Source organism: Salmo salar, chromosome ssa13 (genome assembly GCF_905237065.1).
Source record: "Salmo salar chromosome ssa13, Ssal_v3.1, whole genome shotgun sequence".
NCBI classification, from domain to species: Eukaryota; Metazoa; Chordata; class Actinopteri; order Salmoniformes; family Salmonidae; genus Salmo; species Salmo salar.
The window spans coordinates 92,767,485-92,779,742 of NC_059454.1; the positions used below are offsets into that span (position 1 = coordinate 92,767,485).

Consider the following 12,258-nt stretch of genomic DNA (forward strand, 5'->3'; position numbering starts at 1 on the left):
ACTTTAATCTAGAACAGATCATCTTCATGTTTTTTAGTTTGAATCATATATCAATCAAATCAAATTTTATTTGTCACATGCGCCAAATACAACAGGTGTAGACCTTACAGTGAAATGCTTACTTACAAGCCCTTAACCAACATTGCAGTTTTAAGAAAAAACAAGTGTTAAGAAAGTATTTACTAAATAAACTGAAGTAAACAATTAATAAAAAATAGATAAATAACAAATAATTAAAGAGCAACAATAAAATATACAGTGTGTACTGGTACAGAGTCACTGTGCGGGGGCACAGGTTAGTCGCAGTAATTGAGGTAATATGTACATGTAGGTACACTCAATCACTGTAATTACTGACTTGCGTTGTGAATATTTGCATGCAGGTGTCTTTTCTAAATGATACATGACATAGCGGTTTAAATTTCCTTCCCAAAAGCAGTTTATTGAATTGTATTTAGGGCTGTCCCCAACTGAAAAAATATTGGTCGACTGAGTGTTGTCTGTTCTTTCAACCAATTGATTGGTTGAAATGTTCAAACATGTATTTTTCCATATATAGACACATCCTATTCGTTTAAATCGCGCTGTTCGTATTGCTGAAGCCGCAACATAAATATAGCCATTTCTGATTGAAAAGTTCTGTTTCCCGAAATCCCTCATTTGTTTAGGAAAAACATTCCCTATTCCCTCAAATCTTGCTCGCTTTACAATAGGGCCTATCCTATAGCATATCATAATCACATCACAAAATTGGTTATAACAAACTCTGAACACCGTAACACATGTGACAGCAAAATGGATGCAGAGGATGTGACAAATAAACACAAAACGGGGGAATGTTTACTGGTTTCGGAGGATGCATGACTCGACCTTCGCCTCCCGAGCCCATTGGGGGAGTTGCAGCGATGAGACAAGATCGAATTTGGGGAGAAACAGGGGGTAAAACACAAAAGAAGTATTATCATTGTATTGGGTATTTATATATGGAACAGGAAATGGCCTTCCCCAAACTGTTGCCATGAATTTGGAAGCACAGAATCATCTAGAATGACATTGTATGCTGTAGTGTTAAGATTTCCCTTCACTGGAACTAAGGGGCCTAGCCCGAACCATGAAAAACAGCCCTAAACCATTATTCCTCCTCACCAAACTTTACAGTTGGCACTATACATTCTACTAGCTTCAGCACTTGGCGGTCCTGTTCTGTGAGCTTGTGTGGCCTACCACTTCACGGCTGAGCCGTTGTTGCTCCTAGAGGTTTCCACTTCACAATAACAGGACTTACAGTTGACTGGGGCAGCTCTAGAAGACAGAAATTTGACGAACTGACTTGTTGGAAAGTGGCATCCTATGACAGTGCCACGTTGGAAAGTCACTGACCTCTTCAGTACAGGCCATTCTACTGCCGATGTTTGTCTATGGAGATTGCATGGCTGTGTGCTCGATTTTATACACCTGTCAGCAACGGGTGTGGCTGAAATAGCCGAATACACTAATTTGAAGGGGTGTCCACATACTTTTGTATATATAGTGTATCTTCTCTAATTTCCTTTCCCAGGTGTGAGAGGTTAGCATTGACATCCTCTCAATGAAGCTATAGACTGTGCTGCTGGCAACATGTTAGACTGATATCCATTCCTCTCTCCCCAGGGCCGGTGCCAGGGAGGACAACATTCATTTAACTTTATCAAGCTATAATTTCCCTCAAATGGCTTTGGCTCTGTGTTTTGAATGTCCCGTCTCTCTGCCCAAGGCTAGTGTTGGTTCTGCTTCTGTATCGAGCCTGTGTACTGACTTTCTTCTCTCTACACTCCGCAGGCTTGGTGGTGCGAGAGGCCAGTATTGAGATCACACGGCAGCAAGTAGAGGAGCTGTTTGGACCAGAGGACTTCTGGTGTCAGTGTGTAGCCTGGAGCTCTGCAGGGACCACCAAGAGCCGCAAGGCACACTCATCGCCCGTGAGTAACGCCCTCTACCCTTTAACAGCAGCTATACTCATCACCAGCATTCAGTTAACAGCAGCTATACTCATCACCAGCATTTAGTTAACAGCAGCTATACTCATCACCAGCATTCAGTTAACAGCAGCTATACTCATCACCAGCATTTAGTTAACAGCAGCTATACTCATCACCAGCATTCAGTTAACAGCAGCTATACTCATCACCAGCATTTAGTTAACAGCAGCTATACTCATCACCAGCATTCCGTTAACAGCAGCTATACTCATAACCAGCATTTAGTTAACAGCAGCTATACTCATCACCAGCACTCAGTTAAAATGCATCTATACTCATCACCAGCATTCAGTTAACAGCATCTATACTCATCACCAGCATTCAGTTAACAGCAGCTATACTCATCACCAGCATTCAGTTAACAGCAGCTATACTCATCACCAGCATTCAGTTAACAGCATCTATACTCATCACCAGCATTTAGTTAACAGCAGCTATACTCATCACCAGCATTCAGTTAACAGCAGCTATACTCATCACCAGCATTCAGTTAACAGCAGCTATACTCATCACCAGCATTTAGTTAACAGCAGCTATACTCATCACCAGCATTTAGTTAACAGCAGCTATACTCATCACCAGCATTTAGTTAACAGCAGCTATACTCATCACCAGCATTCAGTTAACAGCAGCTATACTCATCACCAGAATTTAGTTAACAGCAGCTATACTCATCACCAGCATTCAGTTAACAGCAGCTATACTCATCACCAGCATTCAGTTAACAGCAGCTATACTCATCACCAGCATTCAGTTAACAGCAGCTATACTCATCACCAGCATTCAGTTAACAGCAGCTATACTCATCACCAGAATTTAGTTAACAGCATCTATACTCATCACCAGCATTCAGTTAACAGCAGCTATACTCATCACCAGCATTCAGTTAACAGCAGCTATACTCATCACCAGCATTCAGTTAACAGCAGCTATACTCATCACCAGCATTCAGTTAACAGCAGCTATACTCATCACCAGCATTGCTCAGAAGGTAAAGTGGAAGTCAGATTCTTTTTTTATTGAACCTTTAATTAACTAGGCAAGTCAGTTAAGAACAAATTCTTATTGTCAATGACGGCCTAGGAACAGTGTGTTAACTGCCTTATTCAGGGACAGAACGCCAGATTTTTACCTTGTCAGCTCGAGGATTCGATCTAGCAACCTTTCGGTTACTGGCTCAACACTCTAACCACTAGGATACCTGCCACCCCGGTGTGTGGAATAAATTTGACTAGTTGTGGAAAATACTGGAGATCAAGAAACAGAAGGTAAGGAGCAAGCACTGCGGTCATATTATGTCCCAAACATGTGCCGTTAGATTACAATATCATTTTTCTGACCGTTTGGAACAATGTAAACAACACTAAAATAAATGATAAGCGTACCAGAGAGTATGTTGTAAGGTGTTTTTGTAACGCCTTTATTACAGCAAATACTAAAACCAGTCGCATTCATTCGTGAATGCAATTTCCAAAATGGAACGGTTTATTTATTGTTTACGATAATTATTCAAGGGTTGCTTTGTTATTTTATTTTAAAACTAAAATGCTTGAATGACTCGTATAATGAATGATTGATACTGTAGCGTATAGAAGTATTGAAATATAGGCCTAAGTAAGTTAAGACGAAACAGAATGCTCTTAGCCTACAGCTCGATGGTGGTTATACAAGGATGCTATACTAAGCCTACTAATGATAATGACATGACTTATTATTATAATAATGATGATCATAACAATAATAGCAATAATAACAATAAGGAGGTCAAGAAAAAGGAGGGTTATTATAAATATCACTTTTGGACAGTTTGGAACCGTGTAAACAACACTAAATCAATTATAAATAATACCAGAGAGGCTGTTCTAATTTTGAAAAATATATATAAAGCCTTTATTAAAAACAGCCGAATGTGTAAAGTTGTTTATCCAACATGTTGTGGTTGGCGCTCACAGAAGGCTTGGTGCTCATGGAATCAGTAGGCTATTAAACAAACACTCAAACAGGCGACAGAGGCAGGGTCTGTCTTATTTCTGTAGATATACAGTATATGGATGATTTATAAAGCCAGGCACATTTAATAGTTAGGCTGTTGATTATAGACCTAATTAAGTTGGGGTTTCCTCTCCTCACTTTTCTTAGCCAATTAAGGCAATGTGTCACGACTCCCGCCGAAGTCGGCCCCTCTCCTTGTTCGGGCGGCGTTCGGCGGTCGACGTCACCGGCTTACTAGTTGCCACCGATCGATGTTTCACTGTTCGTTTGGTTTTGTCTTTATTGTGTACACTTGTTTTGAGTTTCCCTAATTATGTTCATTATTTAAACCTCTGCATTTCCTGTTTGTCTTGTCGGTGATTGTTTGTCCGTTTAGTGTAGTTGGAGGTGTTTTCTCCAGACTATGTATTTTTAACCTGTTGGGGCTACAGGTTAGCAATGAACCCCGAGCCGGGATTGCTAACAAGGCTGGAAATTCAAAACATCAAAAATCTAATAATTTCAATTTCTCAAACAATCAACTATTTTACACAATTTAAATGATAAACATCTCCTTAATCTAACCACATTGTTCGATTTTCAAAGAGGCTTTACGGCAAAAGCATAAAGTTAGATTATGTTAGGAGAGTACATAGCCACAAAAGTACAAACATCCATTTTCAATTCAAGGTCAGGCGTCACCAAAAGCAGAAACCAGCTTGAATTATGCACTAACTTTTGTCAATCTCCATCAGATGACACTCCTAGGACATTATGTTATACAATACATGCATTTTTTGTTCCATCAAGTTCATATTTATATCCAAAAACAGCATTTTACAGTAGCGTGAAATTCAGATTTTTTTCTTCTCTGAAATGCTTCCGGTGAACATAACAAAATTACTATTCGAAAACATTGGTAAATTATAATATTGTCATTCAAAGAATAATATATTATCATCTCGTAATTGCTACCGAATGGCCAGATCTCAAAATAACTTTACTGGGAAATCACATTTTGCAATAAACGGGGTGCTATGCTAAGAACAACAGGCTATGCTATACAGTTAGCATCATCTAAAATCGATAATAACATTGTAAATACCCCCTTACCTTTGATTATCTCCATCAGAAGGCAGGATCCCAGGTCCGGAAGGCATTCCAGGTCCGGAACAAATGTGGTTTCTTTTGACAAAGTTCATAATTTATGTCCAAATAACACCAAAGTCTCTAGCCTGCCTTATGCTCCCCCAAAACGTGGCGGGGGGGCTGGTAAAATCACGCTGAAAAGCTAAAAAAACCTAGTAAATAATCTATTTATGTTCGTTCAAACATGTCAAATGTTGTTTAGCATTAATCTTTTGGTCCATTTTTAACGTTAAACATCAGTAATATTTTCACACAACCTATCCTATGTCTAGATAAAAAATGATGACAAACTCACGTTTCTCAGATTTATGCGCAGGCGCAAAAAAATGAAGTGATGACATGTCAACTTCCTTGGATTCTAATTTGCTCTCTGTTTATCATAGACGCTTCAAACAACTTTATAAAGATCGTTGACATCTAGTGGAAGCCGTAGGTGTTGCGAAATGAATCCTTTCTCACTATGGTATCTATAAAACAATGACACTAAATAGTACAGTCACAAAATTCAAATTTTTTGGGATCTATTTTTCACAGGTTTTTGCCTGCAATATGAGTTTTGTTATACTTACAGACACCATTCAAACTGTTTTAGAAAATTCAGAGTGTTTTCTATCCGAATGTGTTAATAATATGCATATCCTAGCTTCTGAGTTGGTGTAGGAGGCAGTTAAAAATGGGCACATATTTTTTTCAAAATGTCTCAATACTGCCCCCGAGCCCCAACAGGTTTTAAGAGAAGATGGATTTAATAATTTTAGTAAACACGTTTTGGTTTACCTTCATCCCTGTGTCCTGCGCCTGACTCCTCCACTTCTCTAAGAAGATCCGTTACAGAATCACCGACCACAAATGGAGTCAGCAGGAGCAGCCAGTTCTCCTAGTCATATAGAGGAGCGCGTTAACCAGCAGGCGAATATGATCCAGGATCTAATGACTGCCATGGATTGCGTGCTGCTGACCATGGAGAGATTGGAGAGGAAAGGATGTCCCGTCGACCCAGCCACACCACCGCCCGGTACACCTCTGGATCCTATCCAACCGCCGTCTGGATCCGGTGGGATTCGGCTCTCGCTCCCGGGAGCGTATGACGGAGCAGCTGCCGGGTGTCAGGGGTTCCTACTCCAGCTGGAGCTCTACCTGGCAGCTGTCCGGCCGCCGCCCTCGGGACGCGAGAGAGTGAGCGCCCTCATCTCCTGTTTGACTGGTAAAGCCCTAGAGTGGGCCAACGCCATCTGTGAGGTGGAAGATCCGACTCGGGAAAACTACGAGGATTTCTCCCGCCGCTTTCGGGCTGTGTTTGATCATCCACCAGAAGGAAAAGCGGCGGGAGAGCGCTTGTTCCATTTAAAGCAGGAGATGAGGAGCGCTCGGGAGTTCGCACTGGATTTTAGAACTCTAGCGGCTGGTGCAGGATGTAATGAGCGGGCCCTGATCGATCACTACAGGTGTGGTTTGCGAGAGGACGTTCGTAGGGAGCTAGCCTGCAGGGACACCACCCTCCACCTGGACCAGCTGATGGACTTATCTATCCAGCTGGATAACCTGCTGGCCTCCCGCGGACGTCCGGATCGGGGTCCGTTGGTTCCATCCTCCAGTCCCTTAGACCCAACACCAATGGAGTTGGGCGGGGCTGGTACTAGGGAGACCGGAGGGGAAACCGTTCGATGCACCAGAGGTGACCGCAGAGGACACACTGCTGGTCGGTGCTGGGGAGGTTTTCCAGGTCGTCGAGGTGGTAGGCGGAACACTGGTGGTTCATCTCAGGTGAGTAGGCACACGACTCACCCAGACCCCCCTGTTGCTCACATGTGGTTGTCTATAAGATTTCCGGGGTTTTCCCCGCATTCCCAGCATAAGGCGCTAGTAGATTCAGGCGCAGCTGGGAACTTTATAGATCGGTCTTTGGCCAATAGATTAGCGATTCCTATTGTTCCCGTTGATGTTCCCTTCCCTATACATGCCCTAGATAGTCGTCCTTTGGGGTCTGGGCTGATTAGGAAGGTCACAGTTCCCATTGCTATGGTGACGCAGGAGAGTCATGAAGAGAGTATTAGTCTCTTTCTGATTGACGCAACTGTGTTTCCCGTTGTATTGGGGCTTCCCTGGTTGGCTTCTCATGATCCTATTTCGTGGCAACAGAGGGTTCTCAAGGGATGGTCCTGTCAGTGTTCAGGGAGGTGTTTAGGTGTTTCCTTAGGTGCCACTACGGTGGAAAGTCCAAACCAGGTTTCCACCATGCACATTCCCCCCGAATATGCCGATTTGGCAATCGCTTTCTGTAAAAGGAAGGCGACTCAATTACCACCCCATCGACCGGGGGATTGTGCGATAAATCTCCTGGAGGGTGCTGCACTTCCCAGGAGTCACGTGTATCCTCTGTCACAGGAGGAGACGGCGGCTATGGAAACATATGTCGCTGAATCTCTGGGACAGGGATACATTCGGCCCCCCATTTCACCTGTCTCCTCGAGCTTCTTTTTTGTGAAGAAGAAGGATGGAGGTTTACGCTCGGGTCACGCTTCTTCACAAAATTGGACCTCAGGAGTGCGTACAATCTGGTGCGTATCAGGGGAGGGGATGAGTGGAAGACGGCATTTAGCACTACATCTGGGCACTATGAGTACCTCGTCATGCCGTATGGGTTAATGAATGCTCCATCCGTCTTCCAATCATTTGTGGATGAGATCTTCAGGGACCTGCACGGGCGGGGTGTAGTGGTGTATATAGATGATATTCTCATATACTCCACCACCCGCGCTGAGCATGTGTCCCTTGTGCGTACGGTGCTTGGTCGACTGTTGGAGCATGACCTTTACGTCAAAGGCGGAGAAATGTCTGTTCTTTCAACAGTCCGTCTCCTTCCTTGGGTACCGTTTGTCCGCGTCAGGGGTGGAGATGGAGACTGACCGCATTTCAGCCGTGCGTAATTGGCCGACTCCAACCACGGTAAAGGAGGTGCAGCGGTTTTTAGGGTTTGCCAACTACTACCGGAGGTTTATCCGGGGCTTTGGCCAGGTGGCGGCTCCCATTACCTCCTTACTGAAGGGGGGACCATTGCGGTTGCGGTGGTCGGCTGAGGCGGACAGAGCTTTTGGTAACCTGAAGACTCTGTTTACCACGGCTCCAGTGCTGGCGCATCCTGATCCCTCCTTAGCATTCATAGTTGAGGTGGATGCATCCGAAGCTGGAATAGGGGCTGTGCTATCTCAGCGCTCGGGTAACCCACCAAAACTCCGCCCCTGTGCTTTCTTTTCGAAGAAGCTCAGCCCGGCGGAGCGAAACTATGACGTGGGGGATAGGGAGTTGTTAGCTGTTGTCGGGGCTCTGAAAGCGTGGAGACATTGGCTTGAGGGGGCTAGACACCCTTTCCTCATTTGGACTGACCACCGAAATCTGGAGTATATTCGGGCAGCGAGGAGACTGAACCCTCGCCAGGCTAGGTGGGCTATGTTTTTCACACGCTTTTCTTTCACTCTTTCTTATAAACCAGGTTCCCAGAACGTCAAGGCAGACGCACTGTCCTGGCTGTATGATACAGAGGAGCGGTCCACAGAGCCCACTTCCATAATTCCAGCCTCATGCCTGGTGGCACCGGTGGTATGGGAGGTGGACGCGGACATCGAACGGGCGTCACGTGCAGAACCCACTCCCTCCCAGTGTCCCGTTGGGCGCATGTACGTGCCGTTTGATGTTCGCGATCGTTTGATCTGTTGGGCCCACACATCACCCTCCTCTGGTCATCCTGGTATAGGTCGGACGGTGCGCTGCCTGACGGGGAAGTACTGGTGGCCCTTATTAGCCAAGGACGTGAGGGTTTATGTCTCCTCCTGTTCGGTATGCGCACAGTGCAAGGCACCTAGACATCTGCCCAGAGGGAAATTACAACCCCTTCCCGTTCCGCAACGACCGTGGTCACACCTATCGGTGGATTTCGTGACGGATCTTCCCCCGTCACGGGGGAACACCACGATCCTGGTCGTTGTGGATCGGTTTTCTAAGTCCTGCCGTCTCCTTCCTTTGCCCGGTCTCCCTACGGCCCTACAGACTGCGGAGGCCCTATTTACCCATGTATTCCGGCACTACGGGGTGCCTGAGGATATAGTCTCTGATCGGGGTCCCCAATTTACGTCTAGAGTCTGGAGGGCGTTTATGGAACGCCTGGGGGTCTTGGTCAGTCTTACCTCAGGGTTCCACCCCGAGAGTAATGGGCAGGTGGAAAGAGTCAACCAAGAGGTGGGTAGGTTTCTGCGGTCCTATTGCCAGGACCGGCCGGGAGAGTGGGCATCATTTATCCCTTGGGCGGAGATGGCCCAAAATTCCTTACGCCACTCTTCCACTAACCTTACCCCTTTTCAGTGTGTGCTAGGGTATCAGCCGGTCCTGGCACCATGGCATCAGAGCCAGATCGAGGCTCCTGCGGTGGATGAATGGTTTCGGCACTCGGAGGAGACATGGAACGCTGCCCATGTACGTCTGCAACGAGCCATCAGGCGGCAAAAGGCAAGTGCCGACAGCCACCGCAGTGAGGCCCCGGTTTATGCACCGGGGGATCGGGTCTGGCTCTCGACCCGAAACCTGCCCCTTCACCTGCCCTGCCGGAAGCTGGGTCCGCGGTTTGTGGGGCCATTTAAAGTCCTGAGGAGATTGAACAAGGTTTGTTATAGGTTACAAGTTCCCCCTGATTATCATATTAACCCATTATGGACTCCAGACGTCGGGCGGAGGGCCTTTAGTACCTCGTGGAGTGGGAGGGGTATGGCCCAGAGGAGCGAAGCTGGGTACCGGCGGAAGACATCCTGGATCCATCGTTAATCCAGGATTTTCATCGCTTCCGTCCGGATCGCCCTGCTCCCCGTCCTCCGGGTCGTCCCCGAGGCCGGTGTCGGCGCGCTGCTGGAGCCGCGCGTCGGGGGGGGTACTGTCAGGACTCCCGCCGAAGTCGACCCCTCTCCTTGTTCGGGCGGCGTTCGGCGGTTGACGTCACCGGCTTACTAGTTGCCACCGATCGATGTTTCACTGTTCGTTTGGTTTTGTCTTTATTGTGTACACCTGTTTTGAGTTTCCCTAATTATGTTCATTATTTAAACCTCTGCATTTCCTGTTTGTCTTGTCGGTGATTGTTTGTCCGTTTAGTGTAGTTGGAGGTGTTTTCTCCAGACTATGTATTTTTAAGAGAAGATGGATTTAATAATTTTAGTAAACAGGTTTTGGTTTACCTTCATCCCTGTGTCCTGCGCCTGACTCCTCCACTTCTCTAAGAAGATCCGTTACACAATGGCTGTTTTCTCATCTTCTAACTCCGCTGCTGTCTCCACAGCGTTGTTCTCTACACCAATATCCTGGTTAACTTACTGTAGCAACATGGTCTATGAGAAGGCGCCAATTCAGCAGCGCACTGATGTGTTTCAGAACTGTGGAGAGAGACCGCTATCCATCACGGGAGAAAACGCATCTGTTATAAAATAATCATATTTTTATTAGTGTTGCACCATTGTTCCTACGTAATATAACCATATACAATTTCAGTAGCACATGTCTTAGAGTGATTTGGGGGGGAGGGGGACTGCTGCTGGTCTAAAGAAATGTTGGTCGACTAACAGCCTATCAACAATCGACCAGTCGACTAAATGGGGTCAGCCCTAATTGCATTTGAAGTTGGTGGCATTCAGTTTTATTTTCAGAAATGACAACTGGAAAAACGGTTCTGTCCTTCTGTATACTAAGACCTTGTTTCTCGTTCCCTTTGTGTTCTCAACTCAATCGTTTTTTTATTTCATAACTGGTGAATACAGAATCTCAGAATTAAGGCCAGCTATATTTATCTTGTGAAATGGGTTTGCGGAGGAGTCTTATCCATTATCATCTGCAGCAATATAAATGATTGTGACTGAGTGCTTTCAGCAGCTCCCTCACAGAGAGAGATAGCCTTGCTGTGACAGTCTTTAACTGTCCTTCAATAAAGTTTGTATTTTCTTTCTTCTCACTCAGCATTCTTTTGAACTTCAAAGCTTGAATCGGAGAATAATCTCTGAGCTGTTCCATTGTGTGGATCTTGCATATTCATAAGGTTCTTTCTTCTCTCTCTGGATGAGACTCTGCAGGAGAGGAGAGCTGTGGACTGGAGAGAAGGGGGGGGAGGGTCACATTTAAAATGGGATATCATTTATATATGGGATCCACATAATGATTTAGAGAGTGCTGCGTCATACACTAACAATGCTGCTTCTGAAACTGGTATCGTTTCAAACTGCCAAAGCAGGTGGATACGTTTTATAAAAAACATTTTAACAGCATTGGTTTGTTTTCTAACAAACTTATCCCACAAACTTGGCTCTATAGAAAAACCAGGAGCCTGATGGGAGAGAGGGAGATGGGAGCTGGGTGTATTTAACAAGATCTCAGTGTTCTTCATGTGAAATGAGGATGATGAGCGCTCCACAAAAGGAGGTACGTCTCACTGTCTGGCTTTGGGATAAACATGATGTCACAGTCCTCTCCATCCCTGCACCCTGATTGGGCTCCCTGCTCCAGGCAGCTGTGTTGCCACGGTAATAACCGGTCAAAATTCAGCCCAAGATTCTGTGACAGCAGCAGGTTTAACCACTGAGCTGCTGAAAATCCCCCGATTTTTCTGAGGCCTCGGGCAAATCCCCCCCCATTTCTCACGGAGCCCGGGGTCAGTATGGCCGTCTCACGGAGCCCGGGGTCAGTGTGGCCGTCTCACGGAGCCCGGGGTCAGTGTGGCCGTCTCACGGAGCCCGGGGTCAGTGTGGCCGTCTCACGGAGCCCGGGGTCAGTGTGGCCGTCTCACGGAGCCCGGGGTCAGTGTGGCCGTCTCACGGAGCCCGGGGTCAGTGTGGCCGTCTCACGGAGCCCGGGGTCAGTGTGGCCGTCGGCGGAACATTGCTCATGACACGCATTCCTTCGCTGGCCCATTGTAATTTAATCATCTGGGTTGTTGTCACGGCTTTTTGTTGCCATGGCTTAGTGGTGAGGTTTCTGAGGTTATTCTTCACCATTTCTCTTGCAGTACGATAAAAGGTGTTTTGTCTCAAAGTTTACCTTTTTGAATTTTGAGAAGCTAGTCATATTTTCATGCCACATTACTACTAATATTTGT

At 45.9% G+C, this 12,258-nt stretch overlaps 1 protein-coding gene across 1 annotated transcript in view; it reads left to right on the forward strand.

Annotated features, from left to right (window-relative positions):
• LOC106568184 (bone morphogenetic protein receptor type-1B) overlaps window positions 1–12,258 on the forward strand; it is a 193,278-nt gene that overhangs the window by 145,912 nt on the left and 35,108 nt on the right. Inside the window, exon 5 of the mRNA XM_014138295.2 lies at window positions 1,819–1,958. The gene's annotated coding sequence lies outside the window, so the exon portion shown is untranslated. The remainder of the gene's footprint in view (window positions 1–1,818; window positions 1,959–12,258) is intronic.